The 25,981-nt window shown below is 34.4% G+C and overlaps 1 protein-coding gene across 10 annotated transcripts in view; it reads right to left on the bottom strand.

Annotated features, from left to right (window-relative positions):
• Positions 1-25,981, bottom strand: part of LOC123540363 (sodium channel protein para-like) — a 196,690-nt gene that overhangs the window by 169,987 nt on the left and 722 nt on the right. For 4 of the 10 annotated variants that reach the window (XM_053546020.1, XM_053546021.1, XM_053546042.1 and 1 more), the window contains exon 1: positions 2,172-2,787. The exons of 1 other annotated variant lie outside the window; for it this stretch is intronic. The gene's annotated coding sequence lies outside the window, so the exon portion shown is untranslated. Of the gene's footprint in view, positions 1-2,171; positions 2,788-25,981 lie in introns of those variants that run through there. 5 more of the 10 variants (XM_053546026.1, XM_053545989.1, XM_053545999.1 and 2 more) reach the window with 2 other exon arrangements.

Raw genomic sequence — 25,981 nt, 5'->3', positions numbered from 1 at the left:
CAAATACATATATTATCAAAGCAGTTCTATTTAATTTTATTAATATAAATAAATAAATTAATTAAGATCAAAGTTACTTCTTAAATGGCTTAACTGAAATTCATCGTTGTAAAACCATTAACGAAACAATAGATATAACTTGATCTGTACATCCCTAAAACAATATATCTTTTATAACCATTTTAAAGAAAACATCGGCTTTTAGTTTTGAAGACATTCCATTTCGAGTAATTTAGATTTGTATAAACTCTATTAAGTTGCTATAAATAAACACTATGTATATTTTTACCGTTTTTATGGTTTTGTGCAATTTCATATGCCTCACAAAAGCAGTGTTTTTAGCTAATTTTCAAATATATTTACAATATGCAGTTTTACCTATGCAAACTCTCTATATCACATTTTTACGCGACTGATAGAAGCTTAGAAGCATCAAAAGACGCTAGTATTAGTTCGTGATATATATGAAAGTTACATGAAAGTGAGATTAATTTAGCCGCCAACATTTTGAAATATTCATGATAGAAGGAAGTCTTACAGTGTATATATGGTCGATTTATATCTTCCTGTATACATCTGCCAGCGGATACTGAATGATTTATAAAATCACTGACACGCACGGCTGTTATACTGCTATTTTACATGTCATCATATAGCGGATGAATCTATTGTCTTTTTCAACTGAAAAGTTGCACTGATAATTCATTTTTTTCTGTCTTTGCAACTGAAAATGTTGAACGAAAATGCATTTTTTTTCTGCTATAGGTGTAAGACAAGCAATTAAGCAATCCGTATTCAGTCTCATCAAAGTTGGATTTGCCGCCCGTATGTATTCAGAAATGCAAAAATTATGTTTTTGTTTTTTGGCTTGCGCATGCAAAATTGAAAAAAAAATTGGTTAAAATTGTTGGTGCTCTACTTTTTAAGGACGTAACAGTGTACAAAAGATTATATATCAGGTCAAGTTTAGTTTCATGTTTATTCAGATCATGGCATTTAATATACATGTGATGAAAACAGTGATACACAACGTTTCAGAGACACAAGTCCAATTTGAAACAATTAATTTGGTAAATCAATCCAGGAATATAGTGTAAGCTTGTAAACAAGAAATAACTATACTTTGCTACAAACACGTATCATATTGAATACTATATGAAGCCACGATATTATCTGATTACATTTTGTTGAATTTAGACAATGATCTTTTCTGTTACAAGACCTTTTTGAGAAGAAATTGGGTATATAGGTTTGCAGCAGCGTAAATATATAGCATGTATCAAACCTGTTCACCAATGAAATAAGGATGCATTTATGATCAATATTATGTAACTTTTCGGAGTAGTAATTTAAAGTGGCATTATGCGCATCTTACTGCACATAGTGTGTTTTGGTGAATGTTTTATAAAAGCAATTTCCGGTTGCTGTGCATTTAAATTTGTTAAATAAACGATAATGCCGCATACAGTAATCATTCGAAGCTGATGCTTTAGAAATAAAGAAATCGGACTAATAAAATAATAGTTATTTTCTTCAATCTTCTACGCAGTGATCTCCCTTACCTTTAGGTAGAGATTTCTGCAGTTGAAGGGAAGCAACCCTTGCATGCAGTTTGGCTTTTCTTAAAAAGACTGCCCCAGTCAAAACAAGAAAAAGCCTTATTTGGGAAGTTATTGTTTCGTACTGTAACTGTAACAGAAAGAACTTGGTATATTGGGTTAAAAGCTATGTTTTCCTCCGCCCTTTTTTACACACATCTATTTCAGCTGGGTTTTTACTTGAAAATGCACATATTTCCACTTTAACACTTGATGATATATAGTAATATTTTTTTTTTGACTGTCTAGTGTGTTATACTATTCTTTAGCATAATGATTTTGTTTATGTTTTCACTGTTTCATTATGACAAATAGTCTTCGTAAGTGGTTAGGAATAATACTGTATGATCTCATTCATACAGAAATTTAATGTTTCATTTAATAGTGTGCAGTTAATACTCTCTGGCCACACATCCGTTTAAGGTTATGTAATATGGTATATAACATATTCTATATTTCATTTTGAACAAAATAGTAGGCAGAAAACAATGTATTATAAAATGCATTTACAATAATCTGAAGAATTATATTATATAGAAAAGATATGAAATAACTTGAAATAAATTGACTTACATAGTCGAAGAAGACTTTCCGGATTAAAATCAATGGAGGCTTATCATATAATTCCTGTAAGAAATCCCAGAATTCACGATAATCCTACATGCACCAGCCCCGAAAACGGAGTTAAAACGGCACTATAAGTATACTGACGTCGTCCTTAACGCGACTTTGTACGTTACGTGTAGAGAAAATAGCATATAATTAGTAAACTAAATGTGTTATGTAATTAATGAAAGCGTTTTCCCATTTGGTTGCAAGTGTCATTGGTATCTGTCAAGGCAGTGAGATTTTGAAATGCACAGAATGTAATATTTTCATAAGTTGAGGGACATTTCGAACTTACTCAGTTTTATGCAAAATGACGCTATTCCAGCGTTCATGTCACTAAATTATATAAAACTTAAAAGAAATAACTCCTCTCATACTTGCCACCTCTTAGGAGTATTTACACGCATGGTTTGTATTTAACTCCGTTCAATGATTTTTTACCGTCGTCCAGACCGTGTCCAACGCATGCACACGCGCAGCAACAACTCTTTTAAAAAAAACTCCTTCCGTTCTTATTTTTCAAAAAGAAAAAGAAAATGTCGGAAATCTTCGTTTAAAACGAAAAGCATCAAGGTTCACCTTGTACTATAGACACACAATTAAAATATATGCAATAATTCGCACGCAAAATATTTATTTCATTATATTTAATCAATTAAACAGAAACGAACATATCAACTTTGATCTGTTATCAATTGATCTGTTGAAGATAGAACAATAGATATCTCTCTATTATAATGATTGAATAAGATTATGTTTTTATATCTACCGTAATAGCTGTAAGTTATGGTTTATATATCCTATATACATTGCACCGTTTATGAAATGCAAGAATAATTACAAAAAGAACGAAAATTAAAGATGAAGTAGCTATTTTGCAAGGACAAAGACAACTATCATTTGACTTAGTTTTAAAAAGGAACCGTAAATTTGAGTTTAAAATAATAACTCAAAAAACAGTTTTAAATTTCCAATGTTCGCATGACCTAATACAACCAGTGTGACATTCCATGACCTTAATGTGATCAAATTTGATCCTCAAAGTTTGGTACGATCAGGCCCCGTGTTCACAAAACATTTTCAGTCTCAGCTGAGTTTGATAATGAAACTTAATTTCTCATTTATATCAAAATAGCATTTTTAACACAAAATTTTAAGTTAATAAGCATTTTAAAGTGATTATTCGGTATTGATGGTCAGTCTCATTTGGAATTTAAGCTTGAAGTTTCAGTAAAACTGATATTAAAATTTCAAACTCAAACTCAGCTGAGATCGAAAAATGTTTTGTGAACACGGGGCCTGAATACATATATACAGTACATTGTAATTAATATTTCGTAATCAACATTGAGATCAAAATTGAAATTTAACTATGCCATGTTGGTCTGTGTCTGTCAACGTGCTTCATGATGTGAAAAAAATATCCACAGGAAATGTGGAACAATTTCTAAAAGTCATACAAGAAATCTAAATTCTGCCAAAGGTGACTTTATTTACAAGGTGCTTGTTTCGCCACTTGACTTCTTGCCATTGCTTTGTTTCGTTAATTCTACGCCGAGACAAAATACTTCAGCCATGATCGGTATCTGCATCTTGGATTTCTGACCCAAAAAATACTTTAGACGACTTTGTATAGTCACTGTTGATAATTTAATATAAAAAAATATGAAAACTCTGAAATGAGAGCGTCCCCCTGCGACAGATATATCGCACAAGTATTAAGTGTGCCTCTTAAGAACACAATACAGCGACAGGCTGAGACAATAAATCTGGATTCATTCCAAAGAATTTTGTTTAATGCAACTAACATTTTTAGGTCAAATTGTATCACTTACATAGCTTTTGTGTAACATACAAATGTGCAGTCGAAAGAGTATAAGCGGACAAAAAACTCTACTGCTTTTTTCACTTATTTACACTTTGAAAATAGTCCGTCTCCAAATTAATGTCATTTTCTTCGAAACTTGGTATGTATGTAAGAGTAAATAACAGTTATAACAAAAACTGGAAAAAAGTAACTGCGATGTACATCATAGCCTTTTTAAGATATCAGAACACATTCTTTTTCAAACTAAAATATGTATAAATATGGCATATCGTTTAAATTTCGTGAAAATAATAAATATCACACAACATCTAATATCTGTGCATTTATAAATGAGACCAATTTCTTCCTTCGTTAACAGAAACACAGAGTCAAACTATCTTTAAAAAATATTTTCCCGCCATTATTGATATTAACTTGTATAATTGACCAATTAACATATCTCGTATAAAGGTATTGCATAGAGACAAATTCACAAGAACCACAATGGGATCGTTTACAATCTAAATGTATCAATTAATGCAACTGGTAACATATTTAAGAGTCATATGTCTTCTTTTGATAAACATTTACCAATAAGCATTTGTTTTGTTCCAATTACTTTTGTAACATAAAGCGCAACTATCCGCTGTAATAATTAGATAATGTATTGATTTTGATTAAGTCAAGGACAATGCAGTAATAATATATTTAGGTCTTCATTGAATTAACACTACCTTAGGGCATAAAGCTCAACTCTATAAATTATTAATTGTTTTTATGCATAATTAAGATTAAGGAGTATATCATCAAAACACTGAAATATTTGGTAAACAAACAACATCTTTACCAACATCTACCAGTCCATTACATGTTCTACCGTACTGTCCCGGATGCATTGGTTCTTAAAATATTCTAAAATAAAAAAAATCCACGTTTAAAATGAATATCATTTGTAAAGAAATGAAAATAAACAATTTCTGGAAACTATTTTCCATCTAGTTCCACCTAGTTACGTAAAATTTTGGCACTGGGACATTATTTCAAATGCACCAAAACGAAGATTTGCAACAGTTCTTTGAAAATGGTGAGTTTTTAAAGGCGTCGAACTGTCCGAAAGTGTTGCCCCTTCATGCACCCCTGCTCCGAAATTCAATGTATATATTAGCAAACTGATCATTGTTTTGTAAGTAATATACATGTCGTATATGTTGTTTAATTTTCATGTAAATCAACCTTTCTTTATATGATATTGTGTTGTTTGATTGTTTTTTTTTCTCTCAAAATACTGGGATAACCGTTAGCAGAACTTTGAATATAAGGTGGCAGTTGCACTTACAAGCATAAGTTTGTTGTTACGATTCATACATGTGCACTGATGAAAAGGAAAAGCATTCTTTATTATTAATACTATTACTAAATACTCTGTAGATGCCTATTTTAGAGAACATTTGCAGAAAACTATTGAAATTCTTTTGTAATTATACATGCTATTAAACTCTTCTAAAGGGAAAATTCCATTTTCTGCACAAAAATTTCATGGTTTCACATAAATAAAGCCTTTAGAGGTCCAAAATGCAATGTGTATAAGAGTAGATAAGTTTGAATAATGACGCCAGTTATTAGTCCCAAGCGGAAAAATCTGTTAAAATGTATTTAGGCCCCTGACATCCTATAATGGGAATGTACCTACAACTAAAATAAAGGTGAATCCTTTTACATAGCAACAAATGTACGTGAAAATGATGCAAATTTGTACTCCATAGTCATTAAGCTATCAAAAAGAATAAATGTGGTAATTACTATTACAAGAAATAGTATTGCATGACCATAACATCTTCAGCTATTATACTTTATTGCGTTCAAGTTACATAATTATAACAAAATGATTGAAAAGATTTTTAAAGTTGCGAAATGTGTGTTTTATGCCCCCGAAGGGAGGCATATAGTTTTTGAACCGTCTGTCTGTCTATCTGTCGGTCTGTCAGTCTGTCGGTCTGTCCGCATTTTTCGTGTCCGTTCCATATCTTTGTCATCGATGGATGGATTTTCAAATAACTTGGCATCACACTTAGACATTAAGGGATAGTGCATTGATGGGCGTGTCCGGTCCATATCTTTGTCATCGATGGATGGATTTTCAAATAACTTGGCATGAATGTGTACCACAGTAAGACGACTTGTCGCGCGCAAGACCCAGGTCCGTAGCTCAAAGGTCAAGGTCACACGTAGACATTAAGGGATAGTGCATTGATTGGCGTGTCCGGTCCATATCTTTGTCATCGATGGATGGATTTTCAAATAACTTGGCATGAATGTGTACCACAGTAAGACAACGTGTCGCGCGCAAGACTCAGGTCCGTAGCTCAAAGGTCAAGGTCACACTTAGACGTTAAAGGTCATTTTTCATGATAGTGCATTGATGGGCATGTCCGGTCCATATCTTTGTCATTCAAGCATGGATTTTAAAATAACTACGCATGAATGTGTGACACAGTAAGACGACGTGTCGCGCGCAAGACCCAGCTCCGTAGGTCAAAGGTCCTAAACTCTAACATCGGCCATAACTATTCATTTAAAGTGCCATCGGAGGCATGTGTCATCCTATGGAGACAGCTCTTGTTTAACTAGATTTTAAAATATGTCTAACATCCTTTTTCTTTCAGCTCATTTATTCCTGTTAAGGGGAGATAATTACAAATATTATGAGAGTTGCTACACTATCGGTAACATATTTAAAATTTGAGACATTTTACGTCTTTAATTAGCAAGTTTATTCAGTTTGGTGGAAAAAACAAGTAACTAATGCTTGTAAAATATAAATAGTTACAACAGTTTGATTAAGTGATGTCATCTTTAAAGTTGAGCTGGCAATGTTTAAGGTACATATATCAAATTACACACACTAACAGTTACTGAGATTCTAAAAATCAAAACGTTCTATGAAAATATGTGATCCGACAGAAGTGTAAACGTGACAGTAATTAATTTGAGAAAAGTAGCAAATAAACGCGCTCATGAGAACAGTCTGAAAGAAAAACGTTTATTTTCGTAAAATACATTAACGTAAATCATTTCAACTGTCATATATTAACAAGGGTTTATACACTTTATCCGTTACCTTTTTTGTTTTATTAAACATTTTCACACTTGCGCAATAAATAAATAGAAAATGTGAACTGTCGTATATTATATGACTGTATTAAACATTATGTACCAAATGAATGACTACCTGAAAAATGGTAGATTTATAATACCACTATTCCGTTTAATAAGTCAAACTACCACAAAGAATATATAGTTGCCAATCTTTAAGCCCGACACCTATTACAAGCGATATATATATACCTGATTCAGCAGAAGTTCGATTTGGAAGCTAAAGCAGTATCAAATAAACTGGAAAATTGGTGAATATCGGAGTACACCTCACTCAAATTTAGAGTGAAACTTTTTTCAAATCGGTTATGGACACTTTAATCAAATTTGAAAGAAAAAACATGTACATTTGTACATAAAAGGAAACTTTAATACGATAAAATGTAATCCTCGGCAGAGTGGTTAATGTTGCTGACTTCAAATCACTTGCACCCTCCACCACCAAAGCTAGAAAGTCGCTGTATGACCTATAATTGTGTCGGTGCGATGTTAAGCCCAACTAACAAATTAACAAACTAACAAGACGGACATATGTATCATGTATATGAAAACTTTTGAACAGCAAATGACAACATTTCCGGCAATAACACATCTAACAGTAATGTAACACTAAATCTAGCCAAAGTAGCACGCAGATTACATACTGGAAACAAATGTATTAGAAATATTAGTTGCTTACTAAAGTTTTCGACTTTTTACCAAATTCATATTTATCTCTTTGACTTTTGAGTCTACGAAAAAGCGTCAACAACAACAGGCTCCTACAACAGGACAATTTTGTCATTACACAATGAGCAACATTCCCCTTAAAGTCATTAGCTTCGACCTATGTTCCAACTGTAATACCTAAGGGTGTTTTAATTTGACTGATTCACATTTAGCGTATAGGTACCTTAACGTTGCCATTATTTGATTAGTGACGTTGAAATAAATGTCATTAGTTCAAGTAACGGCCAAAGTGAATATCCCTTCCCTAGATTCATGCAAAGGAGAAAGTCACTCTATAATAATATTGTTCATTTGAGATTTTATCTCGCTGATGCTAAAAAAATATTAAGATACATTGCAACAATTATTTTTTCTTTTAATGTAATCGTATATGTTTAATTTGTTATCACTTCCTAAAGTGTCGGGTACTTGAAAGTTAAAAAAAAATACGTTTAAATTATGGATTTTCTACGTTATTTTTTTTCTCGTCAAAATTGATTCATTTGACAACGGCAGTCATTGAATAATCAACATCAGCCCCATCATTAATCATTTAATTCAACTCCATAGTAATTATTTTATGCATGCGTTTAATACTCCTTGGTAAAAATGATGCAAACATGGAGTGGTGAGACATAAAAACTAAATGGAATATTCTATTAGTCCTCCATTGGTGGTATTGATTGAGATCGGAATTAGAACATAAATTCCGATTGTGTTCTGCGCCAGCTCGCAGGAGATGTGCATGTATGAAAATGTCTAAATAATTCAACATATAGAAGGAGAACATGACGAGTAGGCGATCTGAGGCCCAGTCATTCGGCATTTTAACGCAAGGTGCATCCAGAAGCCACGTGGCTAAGTGAGACAGCTTATTTGCCGCACATCATGCTTTGTTTTGAATCACCGAAAAATAACTACGGTTGCGGCAAACAATTCGATAGGCTTCAATTGTAACATTCTGACACGGACCGTCGTCCTTAAATCGAAGTGAATAGTTGTAATACTTTATTGTTTATGCATGCGAGACACAACTTCCTGTTTACACTGTCAACAGGATTGCGGGACTCTGTAGTGTCCTACTTTCTTCAATATTCTTAAACCCCGTCACATTTTTTGTTAAAATGGACTTTTCCATGTGGTTGGGAATCAGGAAAGGGCAAACTTTGAAATAATTTTCTCTTTTTAGGTTTATACATAACTGACCAATTAGAATGGATCTAAGCCATGATATGTTCTTTACACGTTTTTAGTCGAAACAGTATGCAGGGACTATTAGTTGTCCTTGACCAAAAACCAAAAGAAGTATGCAACAGCAAACAATTGAGCAATCCAGTTTTACGAAAGGCTATGTAGGAATCCGGATGCAATTTGAGTGTAAACCATGTTGCTTGTCAGGTACGTCTGTATTACATATGCACAGCAACGTCGGCTTACCGCCAACTATTTGCATACTGTACACGCACACATGACAACAAATAAAAAAAATCACAAATACACAAAAAAAAATTTATAAACGTAAACTATGTTATAAGACAAAAGCGAAAGATAATTTGTTATTTACAGCCACATGATGGTCCTCAGGCGTATCTTTGTGAAAAGCGGGCACAGAAGTCATTTCTAGTCATGCAATATTGATGCCTGACTTGCCGACACTGGCGTTTTCTGGCCTCATTAATTCTCCACATAGCCATATTTTCCGACAGCTTTATTTCAAGTTTATGTCATCGAACTCGGCATCAGTAGAGGAATTCAGATTTGCTATTTCATAAATAAACAAGTGTTTTAGAAATAAATGGCTGTTCGTCGTTAATTTAACATGCATGTGTCATCAAAGTTTCACTGGTAATGATTCACCGTGGCTCAGATGATATGAACTGTGATGTAATCCTTTTTAAGACAGGAGGTTCCAGTCGATATTCTGCCCGTACAGGTCTATGTCGTTTAATTATACGGAGGCTGTAAGCGTGGGCTGTTGCTTTTGCATTTTTGTTTGACAGTATAAAGTGGTTGGGACGTGGGCGACAGTCATCAAAGCAAACCTACATATTTAAAGAGGTGTCATACACGATGTGACTTAGAGTTCAGTTTGCCGCTGTGGTAAACATGTACTTCGCAGCCTTGGCTGACTGGTACAGTGTACCCATTATTTCATGTTGTAAAAACCTTATGAAACACTAGATTCCTATACTAAACTGTTCTTCGTGACGATTTGTTAAAAGACATTGTGTCTGAAGTCATTCGTCATCCACCTGTGATTCATGTGGAGAAGTTGACAGTTATTTGCAGAGAACAGGTAAGTACTTGTACAGAATCCAGGAACACTGGATAGGTTAATTGTTATGTTACATAACTGAAATATTGCTGAAAAACGGCGCTAAACCCAAAACAAACAAACAAACAAATATACTAAACTGTATGTCTGTGTTCTTGTTCATGGTTCTAACATTTACTTTTATATGTAAACAGTCCAAAAACAAAAAACAATATCGGCGTCTACCTACATGGTCTAATTCTGTTTTGACCAAATCTTGAAAATAAAAAAGTGAAAAAAAAAATGTTGTTTAAATTGCCTCTTCTCGGTTGAAGATAATTGATACTGGAAGTCGTGGAAAAAAATCTTCTAAGAGGTTTTATCTCTTCATCTTCTAGAATTCAAAAAAGTTGGAAAAAATCTTACACATCTATAAATCTAAAAATAACTACAAAACTTAAGTGATCTTTTGCTTAAAAGGTATGCGACATTGGGCCGCATTATTGTATTCTGTTCAACTCTTTTGTTATTTTTTCTTGTCAAATATACATATACATGTAAATTCTTATCCCGTGTAAACAGAAAATTTAGATTTTTTTGAGACACTGTGAAAGATTTACTTTGAAAAACGCTATACATTGAAGTAGGTCACTTCTCTTAACTATTCATGTTAGCAAAAGTACATCTAGCCTTAAACCATTTAAACAACATAAAATCTTAACTTTGCGCAGCCCTGCAAAGTTCTGAATATCTTATGATATACATGTACACTGAATTGCATATTGTATCGATGGTCACATTCTATTTGTTAATGCATACACTAGTAGAAATTTGATCCATACGTAACTTGCTGAACTCCATGTTGACAATAAAAAGGATCTTCTAGGTCGGGAAGTTTTGCCCAGTAAATGGCTTAAGCGCTCGTATTACCCTGTCAAACAATTCTGACAATTTTGTATAACAATGGAACGAAGATAAGGTGTCTCAAATAAAACTGCGACCTTAAACTGCTTTCATTATTTGCATTGCTACGATATAGTCAGTTTATTTAACCATACATATTACAAGAATGACATTACAAGATTTCCCTCGCTGAAAGTATATCAAGTAGACACGTAGTACAGAATAGACAGCTAGGCGTTGACGGAAGCTTACAGAATTGATAAATTTGATTTGAAACTGATGTCAAAAGTCCATGCCCCAAAAAATCATTACAAGAACAAGAGTACGTATCAAACATTATTATTCTATTACAGATTAACTAGTACTATGAGGTCAAGATATGACGACAGTGTTTGACTTCAGACAGTCAAGAATCACAATATAGCCAGAACTTAAGGCAGTGGAGCCGAAATGGCAATCGGCAATTTCCGTTCGTTTACGTTTTCTCCGTATGCGACTTCGGCATTCTCCGGTTATTTTGAAACATGGCCGAAGGATGCCGAAATCGCATACGGAGGTTACGTAATCGCACGGAAATAGCCGATTGTCATTACGGGTTTATTACCTTAATACAGAAATGTGGCAGATAACATTCGTATAATGTATGTTAACAACATGTATAAAATCAAATGACCATTTTTAGGGGTTAAACTCTGTCCAAATAAAGCAAAACTGCTGATTTAAAAATAGACCATGCTCAAAGAGAATGGTAGCTGAGCAGTATTTTGTCTATGATAATTGGTATATTGGACGTCTAGTAGTAGGATCAAGTTCATTTAATTAAATATTGACAACGAATGACCTTACATGACATCCCAGTCACTACCATATGCTGTTACACAACAGGCTTATACTAAATACACGAATGGCATAGATTGCCGCAATGACGTGTGTAGATGTGTAGAATATAATGAACTGATGAATTACAACGCAAGTTCCATGGTTAAACTCTTGTCAAAATAAGGAATGCATGCCTGTAAAAGATGGTAACAGGGAATTTTTAGACAGAATTTATTTTACAAGCAGCATTATTCTATGAGAATTGGCCATATTTTCTCAAGCTGATTTCTGAAGACAATGTTTGACCTCATGAAATGTCGTCTGGAATCAAAACATGTCATTACTAGCACTAAATACAGGAATGAAGCAGATTACGTTAGTATCCGCTGTGGCGCGTGCGGTGGAAGATAGCAACATGAAATTAAGAGAAGATCACCGAGACACGACTGTACACAAGTAACAAGAAAATCGTTTTGCGTGTTAGTGAGTGAGTCATACTTCTATAATGCCACGTTAAAAAAAACTTACAAAGACACCGACATTTTTCTTTAGAAAAACAAAGGAATTATTGCCGTTATTTTCAACACCTTAAAAGGTTTTTTTATAAGCCAATATGCTTTTCATTACTACAGCATATCAGGCAGTACAAATGTACTGACCTTAAACACGAGCAGATGGCATTTTTACAGAGACTTCTCATTAAACCGAGTAACGTTACAGTTTCCTTCCGAAAATAGACACCTGAACCCGAAATCTAATTGCCTCATCTAACCTTTCATACGTCTGCATAAAGTCTTGAATTTTGTAAAAAAAAAATGTTCATCTGATTTGCATAAAGAAACACTTAATGTAAGTTGAGCTTCAAAAACCAAATGTTCACGTACATTAATCTGATAAATTCTGATTTTACTGCACAGCTGCTTCTTTAAGACTTTATAGATTTCTTCTGTTGTTCATAACCACCATTGATTTCCAATAAACGTTTTGCAAGTCTTTATAACAACATCTTACAATGTCTTTATTACAAAAAGTAACAAACTGGTATACCATATTCACTTTCATACTTATAAACATTTTTGTTAATTCATTTATAACCTGCATGGTATATTTCATTTAAGTACTGTCATTTATCAGTATTTTTTCTCGTCTTCCGTTTATATAGATTTGCTTATTCTTTCTCGGGTTATATAATTCTTTTTCGCAAAGAACTTATTCGACTGACTTGTGGAAGGCCTAGGGTTCCACCGGGTCTGCGCCCATGCCGGAAGAGGCTAGTAAGTCTTTCTCCTCCATCAAACTGCTTACATCATAGTGTTCATCCCGTATCGCCGTATTATGGTAATGACGCTTAGTGTGAGGTAAAACTGACGCTTAGTGTGAGGTAAAACAAGTGCTAAATAGCTGTATATTAAATGGCGGAATCTACATGGAACAAGAGTCAGGTAAGAAATGCTTCCAATATCAGAGTTACTTTATAGAACTGAAAGGAAAGTCTATGTACATCTAGTGGAGAAGGGATACAAGTACACATTGTAATTGTCGTTTGACTGGGAAAAGGGCATTTCCGCAAAGTGTCGTAATAACCAGTATCTTCTGAGTGTAGACTCCCGTCAACACTGGTTCTATCAGACGTTTGCGGAAACAGCCCTCATTTACAATAACGTTGTGTTACCCTTTTCCCACCGTATGCACAACAGGTTTCTCTTTTGCGTTACCTGTTGCATACATGTACGTGTTCAGCCAATGAACAGCATGAAAAACAATTTTGGGTTGCACTATACCATAAATATACATTTTTATTCATTGTCATTTAAGACAGTACATACTGTTATAATACACTAACATGAGCTTATTCCACCCTAGTATTTTTCCAGTTACATGTACAATATTATCACTTGTCAATTTAATCATCAGGGATCATAAAAGCAGTGACCTCTCCCTTATTATTACCAATTCCTAGATCAATGGTACAATTTTCATTATACATAATTGTTTCTTTTTTCCTATACAAACTCTCTCTCCGTTAATACTTTTCAAGCAATTTCTCCGGGATAATGGCGATATGTAAATAGCGAGAAAGACAGAATGGAGGTTAAAGTTACCGGAATAACATTGTTTGTATCGATTTGTATAAATGGCTTGCAATATTTATGGTTTCGATTAAAATGTATGGATTGGCAAAATAAACTTGTGATATTACGATCTCAGAAATTGTTTTTTGTTGTTTAAGCATATCAATAATGCACTGTTGTTTCTATCGTGTTATAAGTGTCTTACTGGTAGACATGTATGTGCTTACGTACAAATAAAGAGGTTGTTATTTTGATCAATACTATTTAAGTTAGTGTAGCTTAAATAGTAAAGTGATATGCTTTCTTGCTATTTCGAAAGCGCCGCATTTTTTTTTATCAAATGTATTTCCCATCTAGCTAATCCATATCCAGCCATGATTGGACTGACATCATTCGTAGATATAAGGTAATGTCGGAAGTTATTCAAAATATTGGTTTTACACACATAAAAATAATACCACTAAGATAAATTGATAAAGTTCATATTGTATAAGCTTTTTCTGGACCTATTTGCCGATATTCTGACTACGTACCGGTACGATACGTGCTTGTCCACGTATTTTTTTGCATATCTATATAACTAGGAAGATTTTCTGTTATTTAAGTCGGGTTATTAAAATGCAGAAATGATACAAATAGAAAACAATTACATTTATGGACAACAGCCAAATTCCATAGAATATTGAAGTTCTGTTGAACAGAAAATATCAACATTTATTTTATGGGTAGTCAAACACACACGTTAACTCGCTACCTTAAAGCCTTCTGCAAGATTTTAATCCTCTCTAATATGATTGTTGATTCAAAATTCTTATCAGTTAAATTTGAATTTTGAAATATGGATTCCTATTGTTCTTAATTTGAATACTAGTAATTTATGTCGTCTGTACTCTAAAGCCAAATAGTAAGGCCGCAGTTGACACAGAATGCACTAAAGGTACGATATATCAGGTGAAAGCATTTTTAATTGAAAGAATTATACTACGGAAGGTACAAAACAAGAAATTCTAATTGAAGAATTAATTCTAGGCATTGTTTCAGCAACCGACATTTTAGTTAGTGCGTAATGCGTTTTAACCCTTCCCATGCTGGACACGATTGATTCTGCCTTTGCGACCAGTGTAGATCATGATCAGCCTATCCATGCAGTCTGATCATGATCTGCACTGTTCGCTATTCAGCCAGTATCTTTTTGGTAAGCGCCCCTTTTAACAGTAAATGGTACTGTCCAAATTAAAAGATGGACAAGTTCGTTATAGAAATTTAGCAGGGTAAGGGTTAAGGCAGTGGGCCTGTAATGAAAACCGGCAGCTTCCGTTCATATTAGGCAATTAGGCATTTTCAGAGCAAACTGTAGCTGAACACGCACATGGCTGTCCATGAAAACCAAAATCGTACAAGGAGAATTATTATGTAAAGAAGCATGCTACATCATGATTACAGGAAACCAGCTCAAAACGGTCAGACTGTTATTTGACAGGTGATAGCCTTTGGTATTGTGGACTTTTCTGAAATCACTGGGGTAAACAGAGCCTTTAAATCCTCACGATGTATGGATGGAACAACATCATGACAGTGAAAATGCTAACGCTGGGTTGTTTTCTAAGCCTGTGAATTTATTTTACCAAAATGTATTTATTCTAAAATAACCATGTCGATAATTATGTTTTCTCCATTGCCCGATCAGTATAGATCGATCTGTTGCGCAAAAGATATATTGCAGAGACATAATAAAAATTAACAATATTATAATATAGGACTCATTGATGCCAACATCGCACATTGTTGCTCTTTATATATCAGTATCTAATCAGGTTTAAGAGAACCAAGGAACTATTGAATTTATATAGATTTGACCGACTTTTCATGCAAGACATATATATAAATCGATTCCATTATCGGAACATGTAATACGCTGCATTGTTGTTTTGAATGGCTTCCAGTAGATCTGGTTGCAAATTAACATTTCCCAGCGCTTTCCTCGCGAATGCCACTTTTCTCAAAGCATTCTCTTTGAGCTTGATTAGAAGACAATTGAAAATATTCAAATTTCAAACATTTCTATATGAAATAATAATGGTTGCCTTTTCAATGATTACATTGTATCAAGTCATTGCTTTTCTTGACTCCTAAGCTACTGATTAACTTTAACCTTTGTGAACAATCGAAGCTGATCAATTATGTATATTCTCTCCAGCAATGGCGAGAATACACAATAAAGTATAAGAGATCGTTTGCTCTGTTTGCGTCTTTGTGTCTTATTCTGCTTAAGGTAATGGACTCGTAATAACACTCGACAATTTCCGTCTGATTACGTATCTCGTGAGGCAGTTCGGCATACTTCGGACATATAGCTCAACATGTACATGGTTTTCCGCTAAAATTGGAGAATGCCGAATTTGCATACGGAGAATAGTTAATTTGACATCTGTCGCGTCCACTAGGTTCTCGTTCATTTTATGTAAATCCCTTCCATTCTAAGAACACTTGATTTTATTTGGAGACACAGCAACTCAATAAATCGATTAAGCAAAAGTATCAAATAATCGTTTGATTTTCGAAACAGGTATATTTTTTTTAAAATAGAGTTGTAATTGTGGGCTTTTGTATTCTTTTGTCTCAAAAGAAACACATGCGGAGAAACACATTTATATAATGTTTTCCGTTTAATCTATTTGACTAGTCTCAAAGTTATACCTCTGATACTTAAGTAACCAAAATGTTCAATTATTTTGTCATTATGTAATACTGACACCAATGGAAACATTGCGGCAAATTTAATTGAGCGCGGTCATTGGAAACAGGTTCATTCACTAGATCGCATAAAGTGCTTTCAGTCAATGCAACACTAGAAAGGATATTTCTTTCGGGCGGAGTGCTTCGTCTAGTGCAACAAAACAAAGCTTCTCTCCATTGGACCTGACACTTTTAGCCAGTGCTACACTAGAACGGTTGTATCAGTCAGGAAGGGTTTAAATATTAAGTATATTTCCATGGCACATGGTTATGACGCAATGACTGCACAAGAATAATCTTTAAATGAGCCGCACCATGAAAACCAACATAGTGTATTTGCGACCAGCATGGATCGTCCGCGCAGTCTGGTCAGGATCCTTTCAAAGCCTATTGCAATTAGAGAAACCGTTAGCGAACAGCATGGATCCTGACCAGACTGCGCGGATGCTGGTCGCAAATGCACTATGTTGGTTTTCTCATGGTGCGGCTCTTTTCATTATATACTGATTTTGGCAAACGCTGCACCAGGGAAGGCATTTGTCCTGTGGCAACGACTAAATAAAAATGTCTTTTTTATGCTTCATGGTCCTTGAGCCAAGACTATTGCCTTTTTTGCATGAAATACGCCTTTAATCAGGCAAGGTACTGAAAAGTGGGATACATAATAACGGCTGCCTCCCTTTGACATGGCCAGCAAGGCTGTTTCCATTGGGTCACATCCAAAGCCTATGGCTACATAACTAAGGCTGTATCCATGGAAAATGACTAAACAAGGAAGCTTATCGGGTATGGTCCTGCAGTCGGGGCTACATGGTAAAGGATGTTTCCATTAGAATAAGATACGACGTTAAGGCCACACAAAAACGGTTGTTAACTAGAGCATTGATTTTATAGCAAAAGGAAATGAATGGTTTCCAAAACCTGGTTGTGAAATTCACATGAATATTGTCAAAAATAAGACAAATAAACTGTTTGAGTAATAAATCATAGAGATATGTTACAACTTGAATGTAAATAAATTTTTGTTCATTTCAAATGAATATAAGTGAAGATACCGTTAGATTTTGTACAAGAAGTTACCGTACTTAATAACATGTTTAAGAGTATCTTTAAGACGTATAAGCTTAAAGTTTTCAGCTCCCGTGCATTCATGCTGTTTCAACTGATGCACATGCAGCGCTTGAACATTTACGTGATTAAAGACTTTAATTCTAGTGTCTGCACAAGCTGATAAAAGTTGTATCGTGGTAATTATCTTTTACAGTGTCTTTAATGAGTCAACGCGGAGAGGTATTTTTGGATTACATTGGTCGGAAACACGAAACGTCCGCTAAAGATTGTAGCGATGTGTGGTGATAAAGAATTGCTTTTTTTTCTTTCTTTAGGAAACCATGATAAATCGTGCATGTATCATGCAGATATTTTGCTTTTAGGTTTCCATTATATTAACTTTATAACAAATAACACGTCAGGCTTTGATAAAACGATTTGTCACATATTTTCGCGATACAACATTTCATGATTGTTAAAACGATTTTTACCTGTTGTTAAGCGATAAAAATAAGACATGAATATATTTCATGAAAACGATCTTTATATCTTGCACTATGGGGTCTTTATACGACACGGCCTCTTGTTCAAAATAACAGGTCATTGGAATCCGGTCAGTGCACTGGAATTGGCCAAGATACTTTAAATCAATGCTTCACTACAAAGGCTATTTCTATCAGGTAGAGTACGTGCTTGTTCTTGTTAAAATAGGATATCTTTCACGATTCAATCCATGTTTTTTTCCGTTCCATTTAAGATTTAACTTTCGACTGCCTTAATTATATTGTACGCGATACAATCTCTTGGTAAATATGGGATCTTAATCTATTTAACGACGGAATAGTATGGCTGTTGGAAACAATTTCATAGATTCGCGGAGATATGGATCGATAGAAAGTCTACAATTCAATAAGCTGAGGCATGTAATACGGCCATGATTATGGTATTAAGAAATATCATGGGGGATCAACATACATTCACTTCTATAAATAATTGAGCTATAATACTAATGGAGATATTGGAGAAAGCTTGCTCGTATGGTCTGAAACTTAAAGACATTACGCAAGTAAGTCTTTGAAGACCAAAATATGTTTAAACAATACACTGATACTGACAAGAGGTAAACGACATTACCGGGAGAGATGTGTTTAAATTTTAAAGTTATATTATTTACCAATTTAAGTTTTGAAAAAACGGAACAATTAATTAACTTGTGTGTGTGTATGACCAGCACTGTGTGCTAGGTGGAGCTTTTGAGCGACCCTATTTCTAAGGACAGTTAAAACAAGTTATACCTTACCCCAATCAATGAGCTGGTGCTCATTTACAGTTGGGTCGACCGAGGCAATCGTCATAAAGTGTCTTGCCTGAGAACACACTGCAGTGGGTGTGGCCATGATTCTGCAGTAAAGCCCTTTCTGTCAATGCGAACACTGACTGCTCTGCCCAGAGGCAACTTAAAATTTCCTAATACTGCTAAAATAGTCAGAGTTTTTAACAAATGACTGTCACTACATGACAATGTTTTGTGATTACAGCGCTAATGCAGAGTTTTCTATAATTATTCAGCCAAGACACAGATAATATACATTTCAGCTGCACCATGAGAAAAGCAATATAGTGTATTTGCGCAGTCTGGTCAGGATCCATGCTGTTCGCTAACGGTTTCTCTAACTGCAATAGGCTTTGAAAGCGAACAGCATGGATGCGCAGGTTGGTCTGGATCCATGCTGGTCGCAAATGCACTATGTAAGTTTTCTTATGGCGCGGCTCATTTAACTTGTACCTTTCGTCCAGTATTTTAGATTTCCAAGCGTTTTACTTTTCTCAAAATAAAAAGAAACCCCAACAGAATAGTAATTTGGAACTTAAGTTAATTTCCATTCAAGGCAACGTCTTATGAACTGTTACCTCGAGTACCATAACAAATGTTGTTTCTTAGCAACAGGAGAGAGATTATCTCAGTGGTTGATGGAATGCAATGCTGTTTATTTTATTCAAATAATTGCCGTCCATCAAACCAGATGTCTGTCTTTATGTGATCATCAATATAAGCCTTCAATTTTAAATCGATCGATCATTTTGTCTTACCATTCTCTCAATGTCTCAGATATAGTATCGATTATGCGAATCTACTGTGTCAAACATTCCCAACGGTGCAATAATTCCATTTTAGTTCAAGTAACTTCAGGATATAAAAGCGCAATCTTTTTAAGTATATTGAATATTTTATATTTGATCAAAGTGTGCAGTTATGGAAGATAGTTGGTATTTCTAAAACGAGAATCCGTAATATGCGACGGGTAATATACAAGAGTAAACAAGACATATTCACATTAACATGCTGCGCTGGTCACAAATAAAGGTAGCTTAAATGTAAAAATTCAAACATTATAATTCGGATGGAGCAACATAGATTATAAGCCCACCTCTTTTTTCTGTTGAAATCAGAAAGAAATATAGTACAGGCAGAAGACGAGCTTTATAATGTATCCTCATGTTTGAAAATTATAAGGCGGTCATGCCAGTCAATACTGGCATCTTTTACCTTTACCCTGCTAAATTTCTAAAATGGACTGATCTATCATTCAATTGGGGCTGTACCACTTATTATTAAAAGGGGTGTTCACCGAAAATTTACTTACTGAATAGCGAACAGTGCAGGCCATGTTCAGCCCGCAGTGATGTGCAGGCTGGTCCTGGTCTGAACTGGTCGCAAAGGCAAATTCACATGCCGCCAGCAAGTTAAAGGTTAAACACATCAGGTATACATTCGGAAATATATGTAATATATGTTTGTCTGATGAAAAGTGGTATCCATCGTCTACTGTATCGCATGTAAAACATTTTCAGTCAGATTTGTTATTTAGTTTTTGTCCGCCTTTTGTTGAGTTTCAAATCTTAAGAAAATATATACATGATAATAAAATAATTATTTCAACTTGATTGCGCCATGTGATGATTATGGTGTTGTGATATATACTTGTATGTCAATGAAATTATTATGCTATTTGTACATATATGACCTGATTCATCTACTTATATTAAGAAAGGGGTGCTCAACCTTTGTTTTCTGTCCAAACACTGCCCTTCAGTGCTTGGACAATAACAATCCACATGGTTCTGTAAAAAACATGCCTGCTCATAATACTACACCTAAATGCAAAAGTGCACTGGAATTGTGTAAGTTTCCTCGTTTTATAGATTGCATATCTCTGGTTTAGATCACTAATTTTGTACTCGTATGGCAGTAGATTTGTGTCTATGTTCGATTTTTATATTATGTTCAATAATCGGACACATATGAGCCGCACCATGAGAAAACCAACATAGTGCGTTTGCGACCGGCATGGATCCAGACCAGCCTGCGCATTCGCGCAGCCTGGTCAGTATCCATGCTGTTCGCTAACGGCCACTCTAATTGCAATAGGCTTTGAAAGCGAACAGCTTGGATCCTGACCAGACTGCGCAGGCTGGTCTGGATCCATGCTGGTCGCAAACGCACTAAGTTGGTTTTCTCATGGCGCGGCTCATATGCGTTTCTGTTCGATTAGCGCGTACAAATATTTATTTTCATGTTACGTCTGTTCGATGATAAAAACACAATGTATCTGATTATCGCACAGACTTTGTTTTTAACTATTTCATGATTGTCCAATAATCAAAGACATAGTTGATCATCGAACAAACGTAACATGAAAATAATTATTTGTATGCGATAATCGAACAGAAATATAAACAACTAAACACATATGTGTCCGATTATTGAACATAATATAAAAATCGAACATAGACACAAATCTACTGCCATACGTATCGCCCTATCTTCTTCATCTGAACAAATATGTTTTGCAATATTATCTGTAGAATTCAACATAGAAAGTACAAATTGACCTTTCATGTGATAATCGACATTTCATTTAAACAAACTGGTCCCATATTGACTGCGCCATTTTATGTATGAAAAAAAGAAATGAACCGTATGATTTATGATATTGTAACAGTAAAAAAGACTTAAGGTGTATAGGATTGTACAATAAACAGAGCTTACAAAGCGAATATTAAAACAGTCTACGAACTAGTGTGGGCAACTTGATATGTCCAATATCTAGTCCATCATAAATGTACATCAGTTAATGACTAGTTACACTTTAATTCGTAGTCACTTTATCAAAGTTTAGTCAAATCTGCGTGTAAAAACAGTCTTTGGAACGCCAACACAATTATACAGTGTATATGTCTTCATTAGCAGTTGATCATATTTACATCTTCAATAAAACTGCAAATAAGACTAGTCTGGTCAGGATCCATGCTGTTCGCTTTTAAGCCCTATTGCAATTAGAGAAACTGTTAGCGAACAGAATGGATCCTGACCAGACTGTGCGGATGCGCAGGCTGGTCTTGATCCATGCTGGTCGCAAACGCACTATGTTGGTTTTCTCATGGTGCGGCTCAAATATAAATAAGAAAAAAATATTAGAAGTGTTTAAAGTTAGCTGGTCCCTGTCCAAACAAATAATGTTAAGGAACTTTTATTCCTTGGTATTATTACGGTAATGTCCGCATGGCAACCATGGTAATGGCGACCTTCGTTACTGTAACAAAGTGAAAATAGTGCACCGTGGAGTGCGGTGGGGAGCACACCACAAAATACATTTTGTAGAGCTATTGCTTTTAAAATATGAACTACAGACGGTTGAATTTAGATCTGATAACTTCATAGTATAATAGGGTAGACAAACATTTTAGTACCTTTAACTATCACATGTATATAATAACAGGGCGATAGCACACTATGCGGCCGGTATTCAATAAAACGGTCATAGTTTAAGGTCATTAAAATACTAACAGTGCCGAAACCTCACACAAACTGTCATTATACATGCGATCCTTTAATTAGTGTCTAATCGGACCTATCTAAGATGATAATTCGATCAGCTGATACATTGATTATAACAATTGTGACTGAGATACATAATTGAAAATTAGAGTCAATGTTAAGTCATTTATGTCAAATGCTTTTAACTCGGTCATTATAATACAAAAAGGGTATCATTTAACACGGATTTTATCACAAAACATTATGAAACGATATATAACTATACGGCAAAAATGTTATTCCCATTCAATATAAATATAGTATCAATACCTTGCAAAATATGAAGCTTACAGGGACATAGTAGAAATGACAAGAAGTATTTTTAAAAAAGATACACGGCCGAATTAGCCAATGCACACTTCAAGCTACGAAACGTGCATGCACTCTGCACTCTAACATACGACCGGGTACTTATAAAGCAAAACAAATGTAGTTTCAATTGACCTTCACCCCAGATATTTACAGAAAGTAAAGGTGAATTCAATACCGGCCTGCAGCCAGAAAAACGTTTCATCAGTATATCATAATAGGAATATAGGATAGGAATAGGCAAATGATTTTATTTCTTTAACGCTAATATTATCGTAGAGTAAAAACCCGTAGAGGACGGTAATGGAACTCGACAATTTTCGTGTGATTCACGTTAACCCACTCGACAATCTTCGGTCATAAAGCTCATGACTTTCCGTAAATAATAGATTAGAAGGTATTAAATGTCTCCGCCACTATTTTCTATGTGACAATAACAATATATAACATGTTTTTATCAGCATTTATAGCCCATCACTTCTTGCGAAACTATCCTTGTCTAAGTCTGGCTTTACGTAATCAGGCAAAACATACCAAAAATATTATGGGGTTAACCAAATTGCAATGAAACCATGGTCATGTGACTGAGACACGAGACGAAAACACTTATAGGTTTACCTATTAGTAACCTATTAGACTAATAGGTAAACACTTTCACTTTTATTTTACCAAACAGCTTCGACACAACTTTTGAAGCATATAACGTAGCTTAAAATCATCCGCAGACATTCCTATCAATAAAGCTTATATCAGTGACATTGAAATGGCTTTACCACGCGGGAAAATGGCACTATATATTGGTATGTACTACTTTCGAGTGGACCACGGAGGCATATCCGGCGAATTACTACCTTCGTATCTATAAACCGGAGCAATGAAAACCTAAACCAAACGCTTGTCTTCTATTGTATACAAACAATATTTAAACATCAATATTGGTAAACTGTATGCAGAAAAGAAGAGCCATTACGACTGAAATATAGAATTAGTCTCAAACTCCACTTAGTTATTTTTAAATTGCTACAACTTTGTTTATCATTTATCAAGTTTTTATGATAAATATGTTCTATTAAGGAGGTAGGTTACCTTGTACCAGGGTAAATTCAAATTAGTTGAACCGCAGCAATTTTCTGTATTTCGTGTAATTTAATGTTTTAACTGCTACAATCTCAAATCCGTTTATCTCTGTCCCTTCAAGTACAATTTTATCCAGGTTTGAATACATGACCATCTTAAGGTTATTTATATTGGAAAGAAGAAGGAAAATACGGATATTTAACACTTTCTTCAGTGTATTTGTGTTTCATGTTATCCTGTTGAAGTCTGTAATATATTAATAGTTTTACTAGTATGCGATCTTAGTTTCTAACAAAAGCTTAAAATGTATATGTCGCGGGGCTCGTTGTTTCATGGTAACGCATTTTCTCTATTTTGTCACAATTATGTATGAAAACGGGTTTCGACGGCTTCAGTGCCATTCTGTTACTGACCAACATGGATCTTTGGGTTAATATGATTAGCAAATACCAAGAACTTACATGGTACTACGTTTGTCTTAAAGTTTAGAGTAAACCATGGCAACAGAGATGTTTAAAATAGTGATATGTTGTTTTTTTATCATAAATTTCTTTATGGAAAATTATATATATAAAAGTTTCTTTCTTGTTAATGTGCTTTTAAAACTCTATCTTTCTAACGTAGTTATTTTCGTATGAATTGCATTTATTTTAAACAAATTTCACAGCTTTAAAAACTTACAGCAGTGCCCGTCGTCTGATATTTTTATCGAAAAATCGTTCTGCATGCTGCTATTATCCTCATGGATATTGTTGAAATGAAAATAAAGAGCGGAAGCTGTGTTTCTTAAATAGACCAGTGTCAACGCTTTTGAATTTTACAATTAGACATAAAGGTCACGGGCTTCGTTTCCATGGTAACATCAATTTAATTCAAGATATCACAATTTTATACTGAAATTTGAACAATTTTAGAGCTTAGTTTTAGTATTTAAGTAACAAATTATCAACGGAAAATGGGAAATAGGTATAACAAATCAAACTGCCCAATTTTTATTTGTAAATGGCCGTAATAAGTTACCTTTCACCCAACTATATTCCCAATCACATCAGTTAACATCATCCATTTTCTTACATTCCGCATAACATTTCAATATAATTACATAAAAGAAGCAAAATATTGATTATTTTTCAGAGTAAAAGACTAATAAAAAATGTTTTAGCAAATAATGGCTGTTTAAAAATAGTTCAAATAAAGAAAAAGCACAGAAAAACGTACTTTCAAAATAAATGCTATTAATTTTGCGCGGTAACTGACACGTAACGTCATGACGTTAATGACGTCATTTTAAGGCAACAATGTTTTGAAGCGTTTCTGCGGCAATTCATTCATTATTTCTGCATTATTAAACCATTAAACATAAGATCGGAGGCAGGTTCATGATTTATTTCCAGAAGAATGGATATACAAACACATTTAGTTTGTCGTAAACGTCGTCGTAAATCGTCACATTAGCTTCCGGTTGGACATGCGCACATACAAATATCAAGGTAACCTACTTCCTTAAAATATAGATATAGATCAAATACGACATTAAGCCTTTCAAGGACTATGACTAATTCCATACTCAGACGCTTGATGAATACGAGACTGGGAATATTTTCCAGAGGCCTCTGACCTATAAACTTTAAAACACCCCAGCTTGACATTTTAATGTATTTGAGTTGAAAACAAGAAAACGTAAAACAAAGAGCGGGTTAACTTTATCCATAGGACAATGAGTCCTTAATAACCTTTGCTCCATATGTTCACCCAAATACTCAGAAATGAAATCAGTTTCTGTAGTGCGTTTTTGTAGATTAAATGTGACTAATGGACAGCTAAACCTGTGGATAAAGTTTCTGGAGTAACTTCATTCTGATGGTCAATACCTTGTTAGCTTTTGTAATACTATAAATACTTATAAATCAATAAACAAGCAAAATTGTAAATTGGGTACAATAAGCTTGATGGAAGTGATCTGCGATGTTGTATGTTGAAATTTTGTCAGTATGATAAAGCTGGAGA

The sequence above is a fragment of the Mercenaria mercenaria genome, chromosome 1, assembly GCF_021730395.1.
Source record: "Mercenaria mercenaria strain notata chromosome 1, MADL_Memer_1, whole genome shotgun sequence".
Classification (NCBI taxonomy): domain Eukaryota; kingdom Metazoa; phylum Mollusca; class Bivalvia; order Venerida; family Veneridae; genus Mercenaria; species Mercenaria mercenaria.
This window is presented reverse-complemented; position numbering and strand designations above follow the sequence as displayed.